This window comes from Chiloscyllium punctatum, chromosome 45 (assembly GCF_047496795.1).
Source record: "Chiloscyllium punctatum isolate Juve2018m chromosome 45, sChiPun1.3, whole genome shotgun sequence".
In the NCBI taxonomy this organism is placed as follows: domain Eukaryota; kingdom Metazoa; phylum Chordata; class Chondrichthyes; order Orectolobiformes; family Hemiscylliidae; genus Chiloscyllium; species Chiloscyllium punctatum.
Window position 1 is genome coordinate 19,583,507 of NC_092783.1, and position 23,586 is coordinate 19,607,092.

A 23,586-nucleotide genomic window follows, 5' to 3' on the forward strand; every position below is an offset into this window, starting at 1 on the left:
TAGTGTGGGTGCAGGTTTTGCAATTCCTGTGGTGGCAGGGTAAGGTGCCAGGATGGGAGGGTGGGTTGTAGGGGGGCGTGGACCTGACCAGGTAGTCACGGAGGGAACGTTCTTTGTGGAAGGGCGGAAAGGGGTGGGGAAGGAAATACATCCCTGGTGGGTGGGGTCCGTTTGGAGGTAGCGGAAATGTCGGCAGATGATTTGGTTTATGTGAAGGTTGGTAGGGTGGAAGGCAACCACCAGGGGCGTTCTGTCCTTGTTACAGTTGGAGGGGTGGGGTCTGAGGGCGGAGGTGCGGGATGTGGATGAGATGCGTTGGAGGGCATCTAGACTTTCATGACTAGCTCTGTTCTCTCCCCGCAGCTCGGTCACTAATCCTTGAAACTCTAGTTAAACCCATTTGACCCCTTTCTGCATCTTTAAAATTTGTCATTTCAACAGCAACTTTGAAATATATCAGGGTGAAATATTCCAAGACGCTTCACATTATTGGACAAAATTTGAACCAGAGCCATCTGAACAGATGGCCAAAAGTTTAATAAAAAGAGGATGTTTGTAAGACTTGTCTTTGAGGAGGAAGAGGGTTTAAGTGATGAAATTCAAGAGTTTAGCATCTTGGCTTCGAAATGCATGTTCATCAACTGCAGGAGAATTGCAGTTAGAAATTAGCCCAGAATTGGAAGAGTACTGAACGTTTAGGGCTGAGCTAGTTACAGAGACAGGAAAATGGCGAGTCTATTGAGGGATTGCAAACAAGAGCTGAAAATTTAAATCTGATCTCTGGACAGCACAGAATACAGATCAGCAGCTATTTCTTGGTCAATCGCCCCCACCCATCATAACACATTGATTAAATCTTGTCCTCTGTTGCCCACTCTGTCTGTCCATTTTCACATGAAAAAGGTGCTGTGTAGATGTGTCATCATTTATGCCCTCTTAGAAAACTCTTTACCTCTGGGACTTTCCAGAGAAAACAATGATACTCAGGCAGTGACTTTTGTGGAATGTACCCAACTATCTCACCCAAAAACAGTTTCTGCTAAAATTCTGTGTTTTCTGGATGGTGTACAACCCACACAAAAATGAAGAAGAATATATACACGTCTCAGGTTTGAAACCACATGAGGTAAAGAAGCCAGACTACACAAGCTGATGTCCAAAATAAACCACAAGAGCCAGAAAGTGTCAGAATTCAAAATGACAGCCAAGGAACACACGCCTTGAAACTCCTTTGGCCCTGCTTTTGGTCACTTGTCCTAATTTCATGGAGATTGTGGTGAATTTTGCTACAACGTGGTTAAGGCAGCTTCCCAACCAAGTGGCAGTAGTCCCATCTAAATGGACGCATTTGAAAGGGGCAAAGAAGTGGAGATGGGTGACCCGAACCTTGAAGGTCAGCTGCTTAAAACTTATCCAAAATGAACCCTGCCCCTGCTCCATGTGGTAAAATACATTGACGATGCTTGGTTAAGTCCTGCAATCCCCCAGCGGTCAGAGGCACCTTGGCACCAGGTTAAATGGGAGACTGCTCCACCATTCCACAAGACCATGGCTGATCTTCTCTCTCACACTATTCTCATATTCTTCATGATCTAGAAATCTATTGCTGTTTGTTGTGAATAAATATCATGACTACTGCACAGCTCTCTGGGTCGTGAATTATGATGATATCCAGTCATCTTGTTTCTTCTTCTTCAAAATTTCATACCCCCCAACTCCCAAGCCCGCCCACAACTTGCTGGGTCACAGATAATCTCCAACCTTCGATCCTTGCTTGGAAGCTCTTAATCGTCCTATTTAGCAAAAAGCTATCAATCTCAATTTGGACATTTCCAGTTTGGGATGTAGAGTGCAAGTTCGAGATTCTCACTGCCCTTTTGTACAAAGTAGTGCTTCCTAACATCACCCGAAACAGCTTAGCTCCCATTCAAAGGCTCCATCCTTGTTCTGAGCTCTTTTCTGGAAGAATTGGTCTTATGCCACTGATGCTATTTTAGCCCCAAAGGGAAAAGAGTGGAGACAACAGACAGGGGTTCAATTGTTAAGCAGGGGTCACTCCCAAAATTAATCTCCAGGCTCTGGCAGCTTAGAGACCCACCAAGGGATGGATAGGAAAGGTTTCCCAACAAAATAAGACACGGTGAGAGTAAGGGAGTCAGTGACAAGAATAGCTCTCTTTGTTCCACAGTGGATATGACACAGAGGGAAAGCTCCTTGGTTCAAACTTAGTTAGAGACAAAAACTAACTAAGAATGCTGGTTCTAAGCCTGACTCCCCTGATCTCAGTTTAGATTAGATTATAGTGTGGAAACAGGCCCTTCAGCCCAACAAGTCCACACCGACCCGCTGAAGCGCAACCCACCCATACCCCTACATTTACCCCTACCTAACACTATGGGCAATTTAGCATGGCCAATTCACCTGACCTGCACATCTTTGGACTGTGGGAGGAAACCGGAGCACCCGGAGGAAACCCACGCAGACACTGGGAGAATGTGCAAACTCCACACAGTCAGTCGCCTGAGTTGTGTAGCCAGAGGAATTCTCATGCATAATCCCTGCCCAAATTCTTGGCCCAAACAGGCAAACACACATGGACGCTGGGTTGAATAACTGAAGAAGGGTTACACCAGACTTCTCCATCTCCTGCTGCTACCTGGCTTGCTGTGTTCTTCCAGCCTCCTGCCTATCTACTGAATTGAATAACTCAGCAACCCTCAGTGTTCGGCTTGCAGAGAGCCATTCTGGCAGAGTGGGCAAGCAATATGGAACTTTCAGACTGGAAAGGGGAGCAATGAAAGATGTTTACTGGGTAGTTAGCCAGCTACACCTCCGCAACCACCATGAACTAAAGGAACAGAGCCGGACAGCATTCTGCAACAACTACACACACTGAAGATGTAAGTGGTGCACAGACACAAGGTCCTCCTACCACCAAGTCAGAAATTTCTGAAGAAGTTTCACAAAATTGGGAAGAATTCTGTGCTCAGAACTGCACTACTGCCAAAGGTGGGTGAGATGCTAAACTTGCGTCAGTTGCTGCTCAGGTGAAGGCAAGTGAAAATAGGAGCAAGATAATCTGAACCACTTCAACATTCCCTGATTATTGCTGAGCCCAGGAGCTAACTGTGTGTAAACTAATGGCCATGTTTCCCTCAATACACGAAGGTCAAAAATCAAAACTACTTCATTTTTACAGCATCAGGTCAGAACTGAACATGTCATTTGAATGTCAGTATGCGACACAGCATTGTAGTTAAAGGGACACTGCTGCACTGAGGAGAGAGCAGTTAGTTATTCTTCTGATCCAGGCTTAATATAAACAGGACTGGAGCCAATATCCTGGTGAGTCATTTAACTGGGCTTTGTAAATCTTAAGGTTGAGGGGTTATGGGTCAGAGAAATCATGGAATCATAGAATCCCTATAGTGTGGAAGCAGGCTATTTGGCCTAATGAGTCTATACTCACACCCCCCTGAAGAGCACTCCACCCTATTCCTGTAACCCTGCATTTCCCATGGCTAACCCACCTAGCCTACACATCCCTGGATACTATGGGACCATTTAACATGGCCAATCCACCTAATCTGCACATCTTTGGACTGGGGGAGGAAACCCACGCAAACACACAGAGAATGTGCAAACTCCACACAGTCGCCAGAGAGTGGATTCGAACCTGGGTCTCTGGCACTGTGAGGCAGTAGTGCTCAACACTGAGTCACCGTCTAGCCTAAAGGATTCATTTGAGTAAGGGAAAGTTTAGAAGACCGAAGAGGAAAACAAGGTCTCGGGATTTTGGCAAAGGTAATGAGAACATGACAAAGGAAAGAACAGAGTTAGACAGCAAGACTGCATTTCTGAATAAGGACAAGTCAAGGGAAAGGTGAGGGGGGGGGGAAAAGAAGAGGTTCAAATGAAAGGCTGTTGGTTAGAAATGCTTCTTAAAAGAGAGATAAGTAATGGTACAAATCAATGAGTTTGATCCAATAGCCATAATAAACACATCGTGACCAAACTTTGGAACTAAATAATCCATGCTACCTAAAAATTCAAAAATGGAAAAAGAATTGGGAAAATCCTGAGAATAATTAATGTGACAACTATAGCGAAAATGAGGAAATAGCATTGCTATGTTCGAAATTAGGAACAACAAAATGGCAGAAAACATTGGTGCGAGTAATTTATAGATGATTGTAGTTGTATCATTAGACAGTGTTAACCAAGAAATAAGGGGAGCTTGTAACAAAAATAATGCAACCACTTTAGTCTTTATATTGACTGGATGGTAATTGTAATTTGGAGGACTAGTTCACAAAATGCAGGAGAGGCAGTTTCTAATGGATAAATGGAACCAAGGAAGAGGTCACCTCAGATTTGGTTTGTGTAATGAGAAAGGGTCAATTAGTAAGCACATAGTGAGGAACCCTTTGGGGAACAATGTACATATGACAGAATTCCACACCAATTACAATGGGCAAGATAATTAAGTCTGGAATAAGAAACAAATTTAAAATAAATCAAGTTTGAGAACAAGATTGGGAAATCAGTTTAAAAGACATTTCAGCAGGCAAACTGCAAATATTTAAAGGAATATATATAATTTTCAAAGAATTTCTATCAAGAAATTAATTCTCCATCAGAAAAGTGGTCTAAGTGAAATAAGAGAGTCGAGAGTGTGGTGCTGGAATTCCTGGAATGAAGGGCTTTTGCCCGAAACGTTGATTCTTCTGCTCCTTGGATGCTGCCTGACCTGCTGTGCTTTTCCAGCGCCACACTCTCGTCTCTAATCTCCAGCATCTGCAGTCCTCACTTTCCGCTTTGTAAAATAAGTGTCATACAGCATGGAAATAGATCTTTTGGTCCAACCCGTCTATGCTGACCAAGTTTCCCAAACCAAACTAGTCCCACTTGCCTGCATTTGGCCTATATCCCTCTAAATCTTTTCTATTCACGTACCTGCCCAAATGGCTTTTAAATGTTGTAATTGTATCTGCATCTGTCACTTCCTCTAGCAGTTCATTCCACTTGAACTACCCTGTGTGTGAAAATGTTGCCCCTCAGGTCCCTTTCAAATCTTTCCCCTCTCACCTTAAAGTTACTCCCCCTTGTTCTTATCTATGTCCCTCATGAATTTATCACCCCTCAACCTCCTCCACTCCAGTAAAAAAAAGGTCCAAGCCTATCCAGCCTCTTATAACCCGAACCCTCCATTCCTAGTAACATCCTGGTAAATCTTTTCTGAACCCTCAGCAATTTAATTATCTCCTTCCTATAACAGGGTGACCAGAACTGTACACTGTAGTCCAAAAGTCTTAGATTAGAGAAAAAAGCAACTCATCAATGTTATCAAGCAAAGAGTGAATCTGAGAATTGGGAGAGTTTTAAAACACCAACAAAAGATCACCAAAAACGGATGAATAGAAATGAAATGAGTCAATCAGCAAGTCGGCTAAACAAAAAGACATTTTTAAGAAGAAGAAGACACAAAGTGTCTGTAAAGAGGTATGGACAGGTAAGTGAGTGGACAAGAATGTGGCACATTGAACACGAGACATAACAAGAAGTTATTCACTTTGGTAAGGTGAATTAGAAACAATGTTTCTTTTCAAATGGTGAGTAATTGTTAAATATTCAAAGACCTTTGGATGTTCTTATACAAAGGGACTCTGATTTACAAACATCAGATCTAAAAACACAGTCCCACACAGGGACATCTAGGGGTGTTATTTTAAAAATCTCACATAAGAACATTTCCTGTACGTACTACCGGCTTTTCGTACTGTCCTGCATTGTTTTCTGGCTTGCAAATGGTCTAAAGAATGGAGAAAGTGAGGACTGCAGATGCTGGGGATCAGAGCTGAAAATGTGTTGCTGGAAAAGCGCAGCAGGTCAGGCAGCATCCAAGGAACAGGAGAATCGATGTTTCGGGCATGAGCCCTTCTCAGAAGGCGTTTGGCAAGGTAGATGCCAAATGGTTGGTTTTCCCGGTTAGAGCCTCATTCCTGAAGAAGGGCTCATGCCCGAAACGTCGATTCTCCTGCTCCTTGGATGCTGCCTGACCTACCGCGCTTTTCCAGCAACACATTTTCAGGTCTAAAGAATGAAACCTGTTTGAGCCTAGGGACTGCCTGCACACAACAAAAGTCACAGTAATCAGGAAGGCATTCACTACAGGGGGCTTGAAGGACTTGGAAGCCTTCTTACAACTGCATTGGGATTTGCTGAGTTTACATCCGAAGATGCAAGCAAAATCTTGATCTCTGTTTTCATGGAAGGATAGACATGCTTCAGAATGGGTGTGTTGAAGGTTTGATTGGTGATATGAGAGGCTTGCACTATGAGGAAATATCGAGTAGATCATCCTGTGCTCTCTAGCATCGAGAATGACAGATGATCTCATCGCAGCAGAAGATTCAGAAGGTGTTTGGTAAGGTAGATGCCAAAAGGTTGGTTTTCCCGGTTAGAGCTAAGGATTATGGAAGCAGAAGAGGACAGGCATTTAAAACTGGGATGAGGAGAAATTTCTTCAACCTGAGAATTGTAAACGCTTGGAATTTTATACCCTAATTGTGTAAGGAGATTCAGTCAACGAATACTCAAGGTTGAGATCAAACGATTTTTGGAGTTTACATGGGAACTGAAGAACTGGGTTCAGGCAGGAAAGGGAACTTAGCTCAAACAAAATGCCATGATGACACATCTAAATGGCAGAGTAGACAGGAGAAACCGGAGAGGACATTTTCCCACTGCCATTGAACGGGTGTCTGTACAACACGTCTGTGTAGCTCTGACTGAACTCAAATATTCTCAGCTGGAGAAACCTTTAGGACAATAAGGCACTAGAGCACAAACTTGACACAGTGAAGCTACCTTGAGCGAAAGCTTGTGGTTAGTCACCACCTGCTGAATCATTCCTCCTCTGCACACCCACTCGGTCACCTTCCTCCTTCCCCCTCAGTGCAGCTGCACATGCACTGGTTTTCCCGATTGACCACAAACTGAAGCCCAGTGGGAGGTGGGGGCAGCCGGAGGGGATGGAACTGAGCCATGCAGACCGAGCAGCAGCCATCCTCACTCCCTCAGCTGTCTGGAGGTCAGCAGCTGCTGCCAGTGACCATTCACAGCATTAGGAGGAGAACTGTTATCAACCCTCAATATCGCCGGGTGAGGGGGCAACCACCTGCTCCAGAAGGGGAGGGGAGAATGATAGATCTGCACAGACACACACCTACAACGTGAACATCCTGCACACCCCTACACAGACAGAGCCCCCCACCCAGACAGAGAGTCATAAAGGGACCAACAAGTCCACGCCGACTATGTTCCCAAACCAAACTAGGCCCACTTGCCTGCATTTGGCTTATATCTCTCCAAATGTTTCCTTTTCATGTACTAACTCAAATGTCTTTTAAATATAGTGACTGTACCTGCATCCACCACTTCCTATGGCAGTTCATTCCACATACAAACTACCCTCTCTGTGAAAATGTTGCCCTTCAGGTCTTTTTAAATCTTGCTCCCCTCACCTTAAAAATATTGCCCCTACTCAGAGAGCTATACAGCATGGAAACAGATCCTTCAGTCCACCTCATCCATACCAAGCAGATATACTAATCTAATCTAGTCCCATTTACCAGCATTTGACCCATATCCCTCTCAACCCTTCCTATTCATATACCCATCCAGATGCCTTTTAAATGTTGCAATTGTACCAGCCTCCACCACTTCCTCTGGCAGCTCATTCCATACATATACCACCGTCTAGTGTGAAAAGGTTGTCCCTTAGGTCTCTTTTACATCGTTCCCCTCTCACCCTGAACCTATGCCCTCTAGTTCTGGAATTCCCCAACCCAGTGAAAAGACCTTGTCTATTTATTCTATTCATGTTTTGAACTCTCCCACCCTCGGGAAAAGACTTCTGCTATTCACCTTATCTACATCCCTCATAGTTTTATAAACTTCTATAAGGTCAACCTACTACACTCCAGTGCAAAAGATCTCAGCCTATCCAACCTCTCATTATAACTCACACCTGGAGACAGGGGCAGAGGCAAATAGAAAACATTTTATTCTGCGGCAAAAGACTCTACCAGAAAGGGACAATAATTAGCTGAATGACTAAGGGGTGTGGGTACTGATGGGTAGATTCAACAGGCATCTGGTGCTCACAGGGACACAAATTTCCCCAGTGGAGTGGCAGAACAATGCAGCAAGGTCACATTACGAAGTGCTGTATGTGAAAAGGTTCAGGATAGGAGCCACCCAAGTATCTGGAATGCAAAATGTGTCCTTCAACCCCGACTCCCAAGGGGAGACCCCATTTTAGTTTTCCTTCCTGTGCTAACATCCTCCCTCTGCCTGATTTAAGCTGGTGTCTGCTCCACCCTTTCAAAAGGCCCACCTCCTCCCGACAGCATGGCTGGGTCATTCATAATTCCAGGTCCATCGCTCAGTGGGGCCAAACCTTGGGAAGCGGTGGCCAGAATAATACACATAGGACTGGCTTGCAGCCCTGAGCACTTTCTAGTCACTACTGAACAGCAGCAGCCCTGCTGGGCAAACTGACAGAGAAAGTGAGGCAGTTTACATCCCAACCTCCCTCAGACTCTCTGGAACCTGCTGCAACCAGGTCATGGTTCCCCTGCCAAGCTTTCGGCCTGCTTGGAAAATAAAAGGCTAATCTTGGACACAGTAAGAGAAGTGGGAGAAGGGAAGCTGGAAGCAACCCAGTGGACAGATTTATAGAATCCGTACAGTGTGGAAGCAGACCATTCAGTCCATCGAGCCCACAACAACCCTCCAAACAGCATCCCAACCAGACTCATTGCTCTACCCTATCCCTACAATCCTGCAGCTAATCCATCTAGCCTGCACATCCCTGGACACCACGGGTGATTTAGCATGGCCAATCCACCTGACCTGCACATCTTTGGACAGTGGGAGGAAATCAGAGCACCCAGAGGAAACTCACACCAACACAGGGAGAATGTGCAAACTCCAGACAATTGCCAGAAGCTGGAATCGCACCCAGGTCCCTGGTGCTGAGAGGCAGTAGTGCTAACCACTGAGCCACTGTGCTGTCCCTAAGGAGTGCTATGCCAGAAGAGGTGGGATATCCACAGACATCTGGGAAATGTAAAAAGGCCTGAGCACAAGGTGCACATCCTGCAACAGCTCTGAGGAACAATACGAGGATGACATTTTTCGTTATATCCTCAAGGCACAAGCATAGCAATGAAATACGTTAAAGGGAATTCCAGAAAAACAAACAAACAAACAAACAAACATTGGGAATGACACTCCAAAACTGCATGGACATTACAAACCAGTAGCCTTGATTTGTGTCAATGGAAACACACAGTGAAGCACTAACACATTGTGCTCAGCTTTGTTACATGTATATATAAAAACAAACGGAAAACAAGGTCCAAGGTCTTTGTTTAACAACACTCCATTAAGTTTATAAGTCCTGCCCTGATTTGCCATTCCAAGATGCAGCACCTCACATTTATCTAAATTAAACTCCATCTGCCACTCCTCAGCCCATTAGCCCATCTGATCAAGATCCCACTGTAATCTGAGGTAACCTTCATCGCTGTCCACTACACCTCCAATTTTGGTGTCATCTGCAAACTTACTAATTGTACCTCTTAAGCTCACATCCAAATCATTTATATAAATGATGAAAAGCAGTGGACCCAGCACCAATCCTTATGGCACACCACTGGTCACAGGCCTCCAGTCTGAAAGGCAACTCTCCACCACCACCCTTTGTCTTCTACCTTCAAGAAAGTTCTGTATCCAAATGGCTAATTCTCCCTCTATTCCATGTCATCTAACCTTGCTAACCAATCTACAATGTGGAACCTTGTTGAATGCCTTACTGAAGTCCATATAGATCACGTCCACAGCTCTGCCCTCATCAATCCTCATGGAGTTTTTTTGAAGTAACAATCATGTTATTGAGGCACAATTTCCCCAAACACAGAGCCATGTTGACTACCCCAATCAATTCTTGCCTTTCCAAATACATGTAAATCCTGTCCCTCAGGATTCCCTCCAACAACTTGCCCACCACTCATATCAGGCTCACTGCTCTATGGTTCCCTGACTTCTCCTTACCACCTTTCTTAAATAACGATACCACATTAGTCAACTTCCAGGCTTCCAGCACCTCACCTGCGACTATCAATTGTATAAATATCTCAGCAAAGGACCCAGCAATCACTTCCCTAGTTTCCCACATTTTGAGGTTATGTCTGATCAGGTCCCTGGGATTTATCCTCTGTTTGTTTTAAAACATTCTGCACTTCCTTCTCTGTAATACAGACATTCTTCAAGGTGCCGCTATTTATTTCCCCAGGTTCTCTATCTTCCATATTCTTCTCCACATTCAACACTGATACAAGCTACTAATTTATCATTTCATCCTATTTCTTGCAGTTCTACACAAAGGTGGCTTTGCTGAAGAGGAAAGAGTGTGTTGCTGGAAAAGCACAGCAACGCAGGCAGCATCCAAGGGGCAGCAGAATCAATGTTTCGGGCACAAGCCCTACATCAGGAACGAGGCTGTGAGCCAAGGGGGAGGAGAGATAAATGGGAGGGGGGTGGGGCTGGAGTGGTAGCGGAAGGTATGTGAGTGTGCAAGAGATAGGGGGAGGTGGGGGTCGTGGTGATAGGTCGGAGAGGAGGGTGGAGCGGATACATGGGAAGGAAGATGGACAGGGAGGACAGTGCCAAGTTGGAAGGTTGGAAATGGGGCAAGGTGGAGGGAGGGGAAATGAGGAAACTTGTGAAGTCCACATTGATGTCATGGGGCTGAAGGGCCCCAAGGCGGAAGATGAGGTGCTCTTCCTCGAGGCGTCGGGTGGTGAGGGAATGGCAATGGAGGAGGCCCAGGGCCTGCATGTCCTCGGCAGAGTGGGAGGGGGAGTTGAAGTGTTCAGCTACCGGGCAGTGGTGTTGGTTGATAGGAGTGTCCCAGAGATGTTGTCTGAAGCGCTCTGCGAGTAGGCATCCTGTTTCCCCAACGTAGGGGATACGGCATCGGGAGCAACAGATACAGTAAATGACATGTGTGGCAGTGCAAGTAAAACTCTGAGGGATGTGGAAGGCTCCTTTGGGGCCTTGAACGGAGGTGAGGGGGGAGGTGTGGGCACAGGTTTGGCAATTCCTGCAGTGGCAGGAGAAAGTGCTGGGAGGGGAGGGGTGTGTGGGGGGGCACAGACCTGACGAGGGAGTAGTGGAGGTAACAGTCTTTACGGAAAGCAGATAGGGGTAGGTAGGGAAATACATCTCGCCTGGTAGGGTCAGTTTGTAGGTGGCGGAAATGGCAGAGGATGATGCAATGTATAATGGGTTGGTGGGGTGGAAGATGAGGGCCAGAGGGGTCGCGGGGGGCTGGTTCTGTCCTTGTTGTGGTTCGAGGGTGGAGGTGTGGAGGTGGATGAGATGCGCTGGAGGGCACCATCAACCATGTGGGAATGGAAATTGCAGTCTTTGAAGGAGGCGGCCATCTTGTGTGTTCTGTGGTGGAACTGGGCCTCCTGGAAGCAGATGCAGTGGAAGCGAAGGAATTGGGAATATGGGATAGCATTTTTACAGAAGGCCAGGTGGGAGGATGTGTTGTCCAGGTAGCTGTGTGTGTCAATGGGTTTGTAGAAGATGTTAGTGTTGAGTCGCTCACCAGATGATGGAGATGGAGAAGTTCAGGAATGGGAGGGGGGGGAGGGGTGTCTGAAATGGTCCAACTGAACTTAAGGTTGAGGTGGAATGTGTTGGTGAAGTCGATGAACTGTTCAACCTCCTTATGGGAGCATAAGATGGTGCTGATACAGTAATCAATGTCATGGAGGAAAAGATGGGGAGTGGTGCCACTATAGCTGCGGAAGATAGACTGTTCTATGTAATCAAAGAGACAGGTATAGCTGGGGCTCATGTGGGTGTCCAAGGCGACCCCTTTGGTCTGGACGAAGTGGGAGGAGTCAAAGGAGAAATTGTTGAGGGTGAGGACCAGTTCAGCCAAACAAGTGAGAGTGTCAGTGGAAGGGTACTGGTGGAGATGCCAGGAGAGGAAGAAACGGAGGGCTTGGAAGCCCTGCTCATGGCGGATGGAGGTGTAGAGGGTCTGGATGTTCATGGTGAAGATGAGGCATTGGAGCCTAGGGAAACAAAAGTCTTGGAGGTGGTGGAGGCCGTAGGTGGTGTCCTGAATGTACGTGGGGAGTTCCTGGACCGGGGGGGCTAGGACAGTATTGAGGTATGTGGAGATGAGTTCAGTGAGGCAGGAGCAGGCGGAGATGATGAGTCAACCGGAACAGTCAGGTTTGTGAATCTTGGGTAAGAGGTAGAACTGGGCGGTGACCTTTAACGGGCCCTATTCTCTCCCAAGTTACCCATTTGCCCTTAGTGTATTTGTAGAATCCCTTTGGATTCTCCTCAACCCTATTGGTCAAAGCTATTGCATGTCCCATTTTTCCATCCTGAAATCCTGCTTAAGTTTACTCCTACTGCCTTTATACTCTTCCAGGGAACCATTCGATCTCTGCTGTCTATACGTGACATATACTTCCTTCTTTTTCTTGACTGCAGCTCAATGTCATTAGTCATACAGCATTCTCTACACCTAATAGCCTTGCCTTTCACTCAAACAGGAACATACTGTCTCTGGACTCTCATTTCTCAAGGCTTCCCATTTTGCAGCCGTCCATTTACCGGTGAACATCTGCGCCCCGCCCGCCCCTGCCCCCCCAATCAACTTTGAAATACTCTGTCAACATTAAAATTCACACCACACCAGGTTATAGTCCAACAGGTTTATTTGAAAGCACTTGCTTTTGGAGTGCTGCTCCTTCATCAGATGGCTCCAAATTAACCTGTTGGACTATAACCTGGTGTTGAGTGATTTTTAACTTTGTACCCCCCAATCCAACATTGGCTCCTCCAATCACAGTCAAAATTGGCCTTCCAATTCCAATTTCGAACTTCAACTTGTAGATCTGGTCTATCCTTTTCCATCACTATTTTAAGAGTAATAGAATTATGGTCACTGGCCCCAAAGTGCTCCCCCACTGACACCTCAGTTGACTACTCTGCCTTATTACCCAACAATAGGTTACACACCTTCTCTCGTAGTTACATCCACATACTACACAGCAAAAGAGTCAAGGCTCATAGTTCCTTGAAAAGGAGAGTTACAGTTAGAAAGGGTAGTGAAGGTGATGTTTGGTACATTTGTCTTTATTGGTCAGTGCATTGAGTACAGGAGTTGGGAGGTCATGTTCGAGCAGTACAGGATATTGGTTAGACCAGTCTTGGAATATTGCACGCAATTCTGGTTCTCCTGCTGTTAGAAGGATGTTGTGAAACTTGAAAGGGTTTAGAAAAGATTTACAAGCATGTTGCCAGGATTGGAGAGTTTGAGCTATAGGGAGAGGTTGAATACGCTGGGGCTGTTTTCCCTGGAGCAAAGACTGAGGGGTGACCTTACAGAGGTTAATAAAATCATGAGGGGCATGGATAGGGTAAAGAGACAAGGTCTTTTCCCCAGGGAGGGAAATCCAAAACAAGGAGGTATAGGTTTAAGGTGAGGGAAAAGACTGAAAAGGGACCTAAGGGGTAACTTTTTCACAGAGTAGTACATGGATGGAATGAGCTGCCAGAGGGAGTGGTGGAGGCTGGTACAATTGCAACATTTAAAAGGCATCTGGATGGGTATATGAATAGGAAGGGTTTAAGAGGGATATGGGCTGGGTGCTGGCAGGTGAGGAGAGGTGTATTTAGAATGTCCAGTTGGCATGGATGAGTTAGAACAAAGGGTCTGTTTCCGTGCTGTACATCTCTATGGCTCTAAGGCATGCCAAAGTCGTCATTGGGAAGATAGCGACCCATTAAGAGAAGGGAAAGTTAAATGACAGCATTACAAAGAACTTTGACACAAAGCCAACAGCCAGACATTTAACAAGTTCTTTCAACTTCAAATAACACTCTTGAGGAAAGGTTGAAAAATAAGGTTCGACAAGCCAGAGCAGCCTTGGGGGCAGGGACTGTGCAGAGCAATTGTGCATCTGGTGCCTTTAGTTCAACCTTTTTTTTTTGGATGTATAAATGAGAGTCAATCTTGTTCTGAAGCCACAGTCTCAGCCAGAGAATGTGCTGAACTCTGAGTAACCACTCTATCACTTCCTACAGCTTCCGTACTTGGATGTATTCAGGAAACAATTGAAAGCCCAAGCACCCAGATTCAAACTGCAGATTAGCTGAGATTTCTCCTGTCAACTAGTTCCTCAAATTAATATTCATATGTAGACACTTTACTGAAAATTTCACCAGATGCTTATCAAAATTTCCTTGCAGGCCAAATGCTGAATTATAATTTAGCTTAAAGCAGAGGCTTGAGAGCCAGACAAACACTTTCCTGTTTCTCCTCAGGCCTGTGACCAGCTTCCCCCTGTCTTGCATGATTTACAGTCCCACTTTTTCCCCATTCTCCTCCACCCTGCTGGTTTACAACATTCACTTCATCGCTCTTCATATAGCTTTGAAGGAGGCAAACAGTCCGAACAGGGGCAAATGCTGTACTTAACCAGAATGAATCCTGGGATAGCAGGATTGACGTATACACAGAGACTTGATTGGTTGGGATCATAATCAGTGGAGTTTAGAAGAATTTGGGGGAAAAGCACAGAAAGGGGTGGAATCACCTATAAAATTCTAACAGGACAGAGCATTAGTGTAGGAAGGATGGTCTTAATGAACAGGGAGTCCAGAACTGGGGGTAGGCCTTTTAGGATTGATATCATCGTTGATTCCTTAAAGTGGGGAAGCAGGCCATTCAGCCCATCAAATCCACACCAACCCTCTGAAGAGCATCCCATCCAGACCCATCCCGTTACCCTATCCCTGTAACCCCGCATTTCCCATGGCTAATCCTCCTAGCCTGCACATCCCTGGACACTATGGGCAATCTAGCATGGCCAATCCAACCAATCCGCACATCTTTGGACTGGGGGTGGAAACTGGAGCACCCGGAGGAAACCCATGCACTCACGGGGAGAATGTGCAAACTCCACACAGTCGCCTGAGGCTGGAATTGAACCCAGGTCCCTGGCACTGAGGCAGCAGTGCTGACCACTGCACCACCGTGCTGCCATGGGGAGAAATTTCATCACCTAAAGAGTGGTGAATAAATGGAATTGTCTGCTACAGAAAGCAGTTGAAGCCATAACATTGAATGCTTTCATAAGGCTTCAGAGGTGAAAGGGATCAAAAGGTATGGTGCAAAAGCAGGAACAAAAGCAAGGTGGATGATCAGCCACAATCATATTGAATGCTAGAACAGGTTCAAAAGGCTGAATGGCCTACTCCTGTTCCCATTTTCTGTGAATGGACGCAAACACAGCACTTTCAGAACATTACCATCTTTAAAAGATTTAGAAACGGATGTTTGAACTGGGTTTTGAAGACTGTAGCTCCCGAGGGTGAAGATTCTTTCACTACTGATGGGTGATATCATTTTACAAACAGCTTTAATGGTAATTTGAAAACTTCAAATAGTACAATTGTTAATTAATATGTCCAAAGGAAATTAAAAATTACATGAAAGGAATTAAAGTGAGTTATCATGTAATTAGGGTTTTAACTTCATTCCTGAACACATCATTACTGGTGGTGGTTTAAAAGAGAGCAAAGACTTTTGTTTGGTCTCTCAAATACCTGTCGGTAGGATTAGCAGTAACAGGGTGAGGATGGGGAGGATACACTGGGTCAGACAGTCAGCTTTGCTGCTCCTTCTTTACTCTGATCAGTCAGCCTCTTCAGAGGCATGACAGCTGAGGAAATACCACACTTACATTCACTCAGCCCCTTTCTGAACCTCAGCACGTCTCAAAGCACCTTACTAACACAGGAGCACAACAAAGAAGAACAGCCAATTTGTACACAGCAAGCTTTCAAGATGGCAGTCCAATAATATTCAGGAAATCTATTTTGGTGAGGTTGACAAAGAACAATACTGGCGTATGGTTGGGGGGGGTGGGGGGGGTGGAGGTGTGGAAAGAGGTGGTGGTGGCATTATGGAAAAATAACTCACGCCTCACACAACATACAACCCTCCCTCCAATTGCACCCCTCTCTTTGAACAATATCATGAGATTTTTATGGGGCAACAAGATTTTGGCTCGATTAGATTCCCTACAGTGTGGAAACAGGCCCTTCGGCTCAACCAGTCCACACCGACCCTCTGAAGAGTAACCCACCCAGACCCATTTCCCTCTGATTAATGCACCTAATACTATGGGCAATTCAGCATGGCCAATTTACCTGGCCTTCACATCTTTGTGACTGTAGGACGAAACCGGAGCACCCAGAGGAAACCCACGCAGACACGGGAAGAATGTCTGTGTGGAGTTTGCACAGTCACCAGAGGCTGGAATTGAACCTGGGACCCTGGTGCTGTGAGGCAGCAGTGCTACCCACTGAGCCACCATGCCACCCCATACAAAATTGGAGCACTCCCCTCAATTCTAGCAAATGGGAATCAAAGAGGTGTTGGTGGGAGATGAGGAAAGCAATATTTTAAGAGTCACGTAGTCCACTTCCATTTCAAGACATCAACCCTGGGCTTGGGATGTAACCAATCATTCACAGACAATGAAGATAGTCAGAGATACCTGTGACATTTAAGCCCCAGAACACAGACCGCTCAAAAGGATGGTCAGAACTGAATCCCAATAGTGCTAATTCCTTCCTTTCCCAAGATGGTCTGTGAACTTGGATCTCCAAAGGTAGGCAAACCCAGTAGGGTGCATGCTCACCATTCATTATTAAGCATACATTTAGCTATCGGCAATGGCCATTGGCCATCACATCTCAGAGGGCAGGATAGAAAACAGACAACACTAATAGTGCAAATAGTGGCTTGGAAACAGTTTCCTGTTCTCTATTGACTGGCTAACAGATTGTACTCCCAGTGTGGACATGGGTCACAGGATCCAGGACGATTCCAGTTCTCTGCTCAGTCAGTGACTGTCAAATGGAGCAGCAGGCCAGGAACAACTTGTAAGATTGCCCTCCTCATGGTAGGCCCTTGACCACACAGACTGCGGCAATTCAACATGGCAGCTCCCCATCTTCTTGTAAAGGGTAACTCAGGATGGGAAATAAATGCTGGCTTATGCAGCAATGCTCACACCCCGAGCACAAATTGTAAAAGAAGAAATAAAAGAAGCAGAAGTGCACAAAATTACAAAGGCCTTGGATAGAATGGACAAGGAAGATTTGCTTCCCCTAGCAGGGAGGCCAACTATTAAGGGGCTCAACTTCATTGCAATAGATAGAAGGAATAGCAGGCGCATGAAGAAAACATTTCTCACCCACAAGGTTGGCGATGTCTGCATTCACTGTCCAGTTTGGTGGTGGAGGGAGAAATTCTCAGCTCATTTCAAAGTAACATGGATCTGGCGCTGAAGTGCAAGGTCATGGACCCAGTGCTGGAAGGTGGGATTAGAATGGCTGGCTAGTTTTATTTTCAGCTGCACAGACATAATGGTCTCTTTCTGTGCTGTTGCTTTTCCATCGCTATTAAGGGAGGATTACAATTCACTGACAGGCAGACATCAGGCAGGGTAATGAATGGATGTGATGTCTCTAGCTCGGTCTTTTCCCCCAACGTACACTCTGCGAGGTTGAATACTGACTTACCCTGGACGGCGAATGTCAAAGCATGCTCAACTGACCACAACGCTCACGGCACCAAACCTCAACTTCAGAAGCGATGGGAGTATATGGTGTCGATTTGGAGAGGGGCCGATAGCTAGAAAGCTCACCTCAAAGGCAATTGGTTGCAGCCAATTTGAAGAATTCACAAAGAAAAACATTCCGCCTTCAGTTCCATGTAAAATAAAGCAAGTTATCCAACCTGCATTTTGATTTATTTATAAACTGAACTTGCACACACATTTCGATTTAGGGGAACTTTACTAAATAAAGAATTTCCTTATAGGAGAACCTTATGGAAACAAAGAGCTTCCTCATAGGTATAATCATCCTTTCATTTCCCAGTAAATTTCCAACAGAAAACACCCTTCATTAAATAATTACACTTAAATAATTAATCATTCCCTGTCAGACTTGATAATTCATACTCCCCCTTCCTCTTTCCATCCCCTTTGTACAAAGACAGCTGGCTTATCACAACATGGAACATAATCCACCTTTCAGCCTCTCACCCAAGTGGGCACTGTCTCTATTGGAGACAAGTCAGAATGTGCCAGCAAGTTGGCAGATCGGAGGTTTCCTCAGCCCTAATTAACCTTGCCGCCTTAACCAGGGGTCGGTCACACACACACACACACACGCTGTGATGTTACTTCAAGCCCATGGACTGAGAGAAGTGATCACAATATGATTACCAATGGACATCAAAATAAGGTCAGATACAGATGAAAAAGTGCTCCAGCCCAATTCCTAACGTGGCACTGAACCAAAAGGACTGGAACCAAAACACCTCTGAAATCCAACAGACAATTGTTTGGTGCAAAAGTCAAGATTCTGAACCCGTTAATCAAGTCTGCAAAATACTGAGCAAGCTGCAACTTTAGAAGATTGCTACACTATGTGGAATGTGCAAATAAAATGCATCTGCAAATGGTGTTTTTGATCATCAATAAATCATTGGTCTGGTGTGGAACTGTGGCTGATGGACCAGAATATTGCAGACTTGACCCCACGCTTTGACAACATTAGAGTGGAAAAAAAAAGTGTAGCGCTGGAAAAGAACAGCAGGTCAGGCAGCATCTGAAGAGCAGGGGAAATCGACATTTCGGGCATAACCCCTTCATCAGGAATGTTGTGGGGAGTGGGGTTTGAAGTAGGTGTCCACATCGAGAGCAACGGACACAGTAGATGAGGTGTTTGGATGTGCAGGAAAATCTCGGTCAGATGTGGAAGAATCCTTTAGGGCCTTGGACGGATGTGAGGGGGAAGGGGTGTGTGCAGGTTTTATACCTCTTGTGGTGGCAAGGGAAGGTGGAGAGTGGGTTGGTGGGGTGCGTTGACCCAACGAGGGTATTGCGAAGGGAATGGTCTCTGCAGAACACAGAGGTGGGGAAGAAATATATCTCTGGTGGTGGGGTCCATTTGTAGATGGTGGAAATTGCGGAGGACGATGCGCTGTATCCAGAGATTAGTGGGAGAGAAGGTGAGGGCAGTGGCTATCTATCCTTGGTGTGGTTGGAGGGATGGGGTTCGAGGGCGGAACTGCGGAAAGTGGAGATGTGATGGAGGGCATTATTAGCCATGTGGAAGGGGAAATTACAGTCCATGAAATAGGAGGCCGCCTGGGATGTTCTAGAGTGGAATTGCTCCTTCAGGGAGCGGATAATGCAGAGACAGAGGAATTGGGAGGAAGGGATAATGTTTTTACAGGAGGCAGGGTGGGAGGAGGTGTAGTCCAGGTAGCTGTGGGAGTTGGTGGGTTTGAAGTAGATGTCCGTGTTGAGTTGGTCACCTGAGATGGAGAGGCTCAGGAAGGGGAGGAAGGTGCCAGAGATGGTGCAGCTCAACTTGAGGTCAGGGTGGAAGGTGTTGATGAAATTGATGAACTGCTCAACCCCCCCTGTGGGAGCACAAGGGGTGCCAATACAGTCATCAATGTAACAGAGGTAAAGGTGGGGTATGGTGCCGGTGTAACTGTGAAAGACTGACTGTTCCACATAACTAACAAAGAGGCAGGCATTGCTGGGGCCCATACGGCTACCCCTTTGGTAAGAAAGAATTGGGAGGATTTGAAGGAGAAGTTGTTGACGGTGAGGACCAGTTCAGCTAATTGAATGAGTGTGTCAGTGGAGGGGTACTGCTGGGATCGGCGGGAGAGGAAGAAACAGAGGGCTTGGAGGCATTTGCCATGGTGGATGTACGTGTAGAGGGACTGGATGTTCGTGGTGAAGATGCATTGGGGGCCAAGGAAGCAAATGTCATGGAGGAAGTGGAGGGTGTGGGTGGTGTCCCGAAGTATTCAGAGAGCTCTGGACCAAGGAGGACAGGACAGTGTCAAGATCAGAGGAGATAAGCATTGGGTGACTCCAACAGACCTCAATAGCCCTGCTAAGTCAATAACCCCACAATCCAAGGCCATTTTCCATTTGGCGACTTCTAGTGAGATTCACTTTTTTTTTTTAAGGTCAAGCATCTCATCGCCTTATCACTATCTTTGAGTTTATTTTATCTTCTCTCCTGTTCTGATCAGCATTTATTTCAGGATGGGGGGGAATTGAGACGGTTAAGGATAATCATCAAAGGAGCCAGTTCCTTTGGAGGCCTTTGGGAAACCTGATACGTCCAACAGGTTGTAACCATCTTGAACGCACTGCCTGGATGTGTTGGGTGAATAAAAGTCAATGGTAATTTCTGAGAGGGAATTGGAGTAACTCAAAGCGGAAATACATGCAGGGCTCTCAAGAAAAATGATGGCAGTGGATCTAACCAAATACCCTTTGAAAAACCAGCAGCAGACATGGACCCAGTAGCCTCCTGTGCTCAATACATGACACACCATCAAGATGCCAGCTTACACTCAGACTTAATGCCATCCTGAGCATCTACCATTTGGTCACTCATGAGAAACAGGCAGTCAGATTTCCTAATCTCCAAGTACTAACGCTTACCACATCCTCCAATGGGAATTGGTTTGGTCATCTGGTTTAATACTCATTGTAAAATGTTGGCCAGGTCATGCTTCATACAGTAATCCTTCAACTTCCAAATCATTACGGTACGCTATTTCCCTATTCAAAATAATTATTTTTGCAGTATCAAAGTAATCAATGGTGCCAAAGGATGAATTACAAGACAAACTTGGGAATTAAAATGCTGTTTCTTTACAAAAAGTCTTTCATTTCCTGCCAAATAGCCATAAGTAATGATTAACTTCCAACAGGTTAACCTAGACACTAATGCAACTATCATTTTTTAACCATCAGTATGAAAATAAACAACCTCCAAGCTCAGTCTCGCTCTCTCTCTACATTTCCAACAATCAAAGTATTGTCATTGAGCTTTTCTCTCCTGCTACTGCACAGTTCCCTGTGTGTCATTTTACCGGCTTCTCCCCATCTCCTTACTGTTCATATCAGCATAAATTATCAGGCTCCCCAAGCACAATATGTGGAGCTCATTGTCACCTGCAATCTTCTATCCCTCTTACAATCTGTTGGCTTCTCAATCTCAAAACTTCCCATCGCTGAAACATTACTTGCCTTGACTCCTCCTTAAGTGATTGGAAGCAGGTCACTTGGACAACCCACTCTGTTCCACCATTCCATTCAACTGCAGCTGATCTGTACTCAATTCCATTCGATTAATAAATCTGGAAGTTCACACTGACCATGAAACCATCTTCAATGGTTGGAAAAACCCATCTGGTTTTACCGATGTCATTGACGGGGCTTACATGTGACTCCAAACTGAGAGTGATGTCATTGACTCTCGACTGCCTTCTGAAACACCGGAGCAAGCTGCTCAGTTTGAGGATGGTTAGAGATAAATGTCAGAAACACTCACATCTCAAAAGAAAAAATAAAAACTAGTCCCACAATTGCTGCATTTTCAGGGTCCCATACCTGACAGAATTCTACCAATCCTAGTCTAGAATATACCATTTAATCTCTTACGTGACGTCTTACCCTGAGCACAGAATGTCAGACTTCCATTATTCTAGGTGTGAGAAACAGTATTTGCAGATTTCAGTCCTTATCTTAATATTGCCTTGCATTGTGGAGACTTTTCCTATTTCTTCATGGGTTATGGACATCAGACGGCTAAAGGTAAAGGCATCATCATCTTATCAGACCATAGGGCTGCTCTCTCATGGTGATTTAACCAGAGGATCACCACAAGTAAGGAGAGGGGAGAGTTTGAGAAGGAGACCCCTTCATTGAAACCTCAGCTGGTGTGAGAATTGTACCCATGCTGTTGGCATCATTTGGCACTGCAAACCAGTCATCCAGCTAACTGAGCTAACCAACCCCCTCCCAACAGTCAACGCTGTATAGGTCCATGTATAATGTTGTTCTAGGAGAGTTGAAAATGTGTTGCTGGAAAGCGCAGCAGGTCAGGCAACATCCAAGGAGCAGGAGAATCGACGTTTCGGGCATCAGCCCTTCTTCAGGAATGAGGAAAGTGTGTCCAGCAGGCTAAAATAAAAGGTAGGGAGGAGGAGCTTGGGGGAGGGGTGTTGGGAATGCGATAGGTGGAGGGAGGTCAAGGTAAGGGTGATAGGCTGGAGTGGGGTGGGGGCGGAGAGGTCAGGAAGAAGATTGCAGGTGAGGAAGGCGGTGCTGAGTTCGAGGGAATTGACTGAGACAAGGTGGGGGGAGGGGAAGTGAGGAAACTGGAGAAATCGGAGTCTCTAGGGGAGTCCCACAGTGTCAAACCCACAGCAGGAAAGGAACATGGTATTTGTTGGCACCTTTAAAAAGAATGAGGCAATGTTTGGATGACATTTGATAAAATTAATTTTGAGTGAACGCCTTATGTTACCTCCCTCACTGTCAGGGTATATCAGGGTCAAAAAGTGTGGTGCTGGAAAAGCACAGCCAGCCAGGCAGCATCCGAGGAGCAGGAGAGTTTTGAGCATAAGCGCTTCATCAGGCACGTCCTTCCAGCTTATGTGCGAAACGTCGACTCTCCTGCTCCTCGGATGCCACTTGACCTGCTGTGTTTTCCAGCACCACACCTTTTGACCCTTGCTCCAGCATCTGCAGTCCTCCCTTTCTCCCAGGGCCTACCAGTCCTTGCATTATGAAAACGTCACACTGTGATAAAAAGGAGGGGCTCACAGACACACTGAGATCCTGCCCAGGAGTTATGAAGGGAGTGAAGTGCTTCCCAACATACAGGAGAGAGCAAGATTCCAATCCAGGATGGTCTTGAACCTTATTCAGTTGGTGAGGGAAGATGTAGCTTTGTCATACCTTATATTGGCGTGGGGAGGGATGTTTACTTTAAATCTAGCACTGTCAGCCTTGATTCAACAGAACATTGCAACAATAATTTTAAAGAGGTTGGGGGAACAGTCAGTCATTCCTGGAATATTAACATTCCGCAGAGCACCTCTCATATCAGAGATTTCCTGTGGGTATTTGATACAATCAGCTCAGGAAATTGATACAAACACAATCTACACGGAATTCGCACATCATTAACTGTACTACCAAGTCACAACTCACGAGATGTAGCCTGTCACATTGTCCCGAGAGTGGATCCCCGTTTTGAAGTCGCTGATCAGTTGTACGGGGGTCAAACCGTTTGCTGTCAGAACTGAATTTGGGGTCCACCTTCGGGCAACGTGTTGAGACGGAGCAAGTGCTATATCAACGCAGCCCCTTTCCCCAATATCTCCTCTGTACCGCCGACTGACCGGGAGGTTGGGGGTGGAGGGGTGTCAGAAAATAACTTCAAGAGTGGATTTACACAACGAAGATGTCTTCCACAGCCATCAGCAGACAACCCCAACACCCCGCCATCAAAATCCAAGTACTGGGGCATCAAGGGCGGGGGGAAGAGAAGAGAGAATCAAACAGGAAAGTG

The 23,586-nt window shown here is 45.8% G+C and overlaps 1 protein-coding gene across 10 annotated transcripts in view; it reads right to left on the reverse strand.

Moving 5' to 3' along the window:
• LOC140467201 (transcriptional enhancer factor TEF-5-like) overlaps nucleotides 1-23,586 on the reverse strand; it is a 262,516-nt gene that overhangs the window by 237,560 nt on the left and 1,370 nt on the right. The window lies entirely within an intron of this gene.